The sequence below is a fragment of the Talpa europaea genome, assembly GCF_964194135.1.
Source record: "Talpa europaea genome assembly, chromosome: 8".
Taxonomy (NCBI): Eukaryota; Metazoa; Chordata; class Mammalia; order Eulipotyphla; family Talpidae; genus Talpa; species Talpa europaea.
The window spans coordinates 112,939,762-112,944,283 of NC_140075.1; positions in this window are offsets into that span (position 1 = coordinate 112,939,762).

Below are 4,522 nucleotides of genomic sequence, written 5' to 3' on the forward strand. Positions count from 1 at the left end.
TATATCCCAAATGCAAAATTTCTCTCTCCCTCTAGAGCAAAGTTTCTCTGCTTTGGCCCTGCACATTCTGGACCAGGGGACTCTTTGTTGTGGCTGGCTGTCTGTCTTGTGCATATTTGTAGGCTGCTTAGCAGCATCCCCAGCCTCTACCCCTTAGATGCCAGTAACATTCCTTTGGTTATGACAATCAAAACATATCTCCAGATATTGCAAATGTCCCTGGCTACTGCTGGGGACAGGGGTAGGGCAAAATCGCCCTGGCTGAAGACCATGCCTACCATCCTCCTGTCTTAACCATTGTCATCTCTTACCTGAAATATCAGAATATCCTAACTGGTTTTGTAACAGGGTGGTCCCCAAGAAAGGGGGAGGTTCCCTGCCCCACCCAAGGGAGGGTGGAGCTGAGCAGGAAGAGGAGAAGCTACAGAAGAGACTGAAGAAGGAAGCAAGATGGAGCCAGGAGACCTGGAGGAGGCGCATGGAGCCTAGAGACATGTGAAGAAACTGCGCTTGTCTTTTGGTCGTGGACTGGGTGACACAGATGTGGGTGAGACCCGTGGGGAGGTGACCATGGCAGCTTTTATCTTGATGTTGATTTTGCTCTTTTCCTTCCGGGCTTGTCCGGTTGTTTGTGACCCTTTTCTGTGGGTCCCCACTGGAAGATGCTTTAGACTTGTAGCAGGCTTTGGGGCCTTGTTCTGGGCCGATCCCATATGGATGGAGTTTTACCCACGAGGGGATGGGTAACTTTGGGTGCTTCATTTAGAAACTAGACTCAAACACACCGGAGAAACCAAAAATCACATTTGCGCTTATGGTAGCCAGCGCCACAGGGAAGCCCAATTTCCCCATGGGGCTGACTAACCACGGATGGCTCTATCCTAAATCACGTTGGACGCCAAATCTGTTATAGGACAGGGAGAGGGGCAGCCCAAACCCCGCAAACCTGCCTATTCTAAATGGGTTCTGCCATCCGCCGCATCAACACAAAACACATGAGACTTTAATGGGAAGGAACTTTAATAAAACTAGGAAACAATACAGGTAAGGCAAAGAGTCTAGTTTTTAAATGATCACTGGCCAGGGAGCAACCCACATGGCGAAGCAGACCTCTCCTGTCTCGCCCACTACTACCCTCAACACACTGTGTAGCAGTTTGTTTCAGTCGGTCTGCCTGTTCTGTTCCCCACTCTGTCTCTGGTGAGTCCTTTCACCCCCCACATTTCTGGCCTGTACCCTAGCTCTTGTATGCATAAATAAATAAATCTTTTAAAAAAATTTATTTTGGGGGTCCTCCCTGGTGGTGCAAGGGATTAAGCACAATACTGTGAAGCTATCTGCAGCCTTTTCAGTCAGTCTGCCTGTTCTGTTCCCCACTGTCTCTGGTGAATTCTCTCTCACACACACACACGCCTCTGGCCTGTACTCCAGTTCTTATACTCATAAATAAATAAAAATCTTAAATAAAAAGATTTTCCAGGCCTCCCCAGTGGTGCAAGGGGTTAAGTCAGCACTATGAAGCCTCTTTAGTATGAGTTCAATCCCCTGCCCGATCAGGGAGCTACCCACATGGCACAGGAGACCTCTCCTGGCTCACCCACTGCTCCCCTCAGCAGTGTAGTTCAATCAATCCATCTGTTCTGTTCCCCACTCTGTCTCTGGTGAATCCTCACCCTCCGTACCGCTAGCCTATACCCCAGTTCTTGTATGCATAAATAAATAAATCTTGAAAAAAAATCTTTTCAACCTCCATCATTTAAAAAAAAAGATTTATTTCATTAGGTTTCCTATTATTCCTACTTAAGGATTACAGTTGGAAATTCATCAGAAGAGAATTTAGAAATGTAAGCTGAAATATTAATGGATGATATTGATGGCATTTTGTTATATTTCATTGTCGTTTTCCCATACAGATATTTACTTTTTTTTTTTTCTTTTTTTTTAATAATAAATTTTATTTTTATATTCCCCATACAATTGCAACCCCCCCCCATTCTGACCCCAATCCCTCCCCTCCCGCCCCTGCCCCCCTAAAAGTGTCTCTGGTTCATAGTTTTTTGTTGATTTTGATTTTCACTTTCTTATAGTTATTCATTTTCCTGGTCCCTTATTTAAGTTTTCTAGATTCCTGCTATGAGTGAGACCATCCGGTATTTTTCTTTTTCTTTCTGGCTTATTTCGCTGAGCATGATCCCTTCCAGCGCCATTCATGTTGCTGCAAATTGCATGTGTTTATCTTTTTTTGAATGCTGAGTAATATTCCATGGTATATATGTACCACATCTTCTTGATCCAGTCATCTATTTTTGGGCATTTGGGTTGTTTCCAAAGCTTAGCTATTGTAAACAGTGCTGCTATAAACATAGGGGTGCAGGTGTTCTTTGGAATTGATGTTTCTGTGTCCTTTGGGTAAATAACTAGGAGTGGAATTGCTGGATCATATGGAAGCTCTGTGTTTAGTAGGTACAGAAATCTCCACACAGCTCTCCACAGTGGTTGGACCAGTTTGCACTCCCACCAACAGTGCAGAAGAGTTCCTTTTTCTCCACACCCTCGCCAACATTTGTTGTTGCTAGTTTTTTTAATATGTGCCATTCTCACTGGTGTAAGATGGTATCTCATGGTAGTTTTGATTTGCATTTCCCTGATGACAAGTGATGTTGAACATTTTTTCATATGTCTGTTGGCCATTTGCATTTCCTCTTCAGAGAAGTTTCTTTTTAGCTCTTCTGCCCATTTTTTGACTGGATAATTTTCTTTGTTGTTGTTGAGTCTCATCAGCTCTTTGCAGATTTTTGTGATCAGTCCTTTATCATTAGTGTTGGGTGCAAAAATGTTCTCCCAGTTGGTGGGGTTTCTCTTTGTTTTTGTTATTGTCTCTTTTGCTGTGCAGAAGCTCTTTAATTTGATGTAGTCCCAGATGTTTATCTTTGCCTTCACTATCACTGCTTTGGGTGATGTGTCTGTAAAGATGTCTTTGATGTGCAAATCACGTAGTGTTTCGCCTATATTTCCTTCTATATATTTATGGTTTCAGGTCTTATGTCTAGTTCTTTAATCCATTTTGAGTTGATTTTTGTGTATGGTGTGAGGTAGTGGTCAAGCTTCATTCTTTTGCATGTAGCGACCCAGTTTTCCCAGCACCATTTATTGAACAAACTTTCTTTGCTCCAATGCATAGTCTTTGCTCCTTTGTCAAAGATTAGTTGACCATAAATCTGTGGGTTTATTTCTGGATTTTCTATTCGATTCCATTGGTCTGTATGTCTGTTCTTGTTCCAATACCATGCAGTTTTGATGATTATGGCTTTGTAGTATAGTTTGAAGTCTGGGAGTGTGATGCCTCCATTCCCTTCTTTTTTTTTCAGGAGAGCTTTGGCTATTAGGGGTTTTTTTGTGATTCCATATGAATTTCATCAATAATTGTTCTATTTCTTTGAAGAATGACATTGAAATTTTGATTGGAATAACATTGAATCTGTATATTGCTTTTGGAAGGATGGCCATTTTAATAATGTTTATTGTTCCAATCCATGAGCAGGGGATGTCTTTCCATTTCTTTGTGTCTTCTTCTATTTCTTTTAACAGTGTTTTATAGTTTTCTTTGTATAGGTCCTTTACCTCTTTTGTTAGATTTATTCCCAAATATTTGATTATTTTTGTTTCAATAAAAAAAGGGATGGTTTTTTTTGATTTCTTCTTCTTCAGATTTATTGTTTGTGTATAGGAAGGCTACTGACTTTTGCGTGTTGATTTTGTATCCTGCCACTTTACTGAACTGATTGATGAGTTGAATTAGTTTTTCTGTGGAGTTTTTGGGGTTCTCTATGTATATTATCATATCATCTGCAAATAGTGATAGCTTGACTTCTTCTTTTCCTATTTGGATTCCTTGGATGTCTTTCTCTTGTCTTATTGCTCTGGCTAGGACTTCCAGTATTATATTGAAAAGCAGTGGTGAGAGTGGACATCCTTGTCTTGTTCCAGATCTTAATGGAATTGCTTTCAGCTTTTCACCATTGAGAATGATATGGCTGTTGGCTTGTCATAGATGGCCTTTATGATGTTGAGGTATGTTCCTTGTATCCCAAGAATTTCAAGGGCTTTTATCATGAATGGGTGTTGCACTTTGTCGAAAGCTTTCTCAGCATCTATTGATATTACCATATGGTTTTTATATTTCTTTTTGTTGATGTGTTGGATAACGTTGATTGATTTTCGGATGTTAAACCATCCTTGTGTCCCTGGAATGAATCCTACTTGGTCGTGGTGAATTATCTTATGGATACATTGTTGGATTCTGATAGCTAAAATTTTATTGAGGATTTTTGCATCAGTGTTCATTAGGGAGATTGGCCTGTAGTTTTCCTTTTTTGTGTTGTCCTTGTTCGGTTTTGGTATTAGTGTAATGTTGGCTTCATAGAACGTGTTTGGTATTGTCCCTTCCTTCTCAATTTTTTGGAAGAGTTTGTGAAGGATAGGCACTAATTCGTCTCTGAATGTTTGGTAGAATTCATTTGTA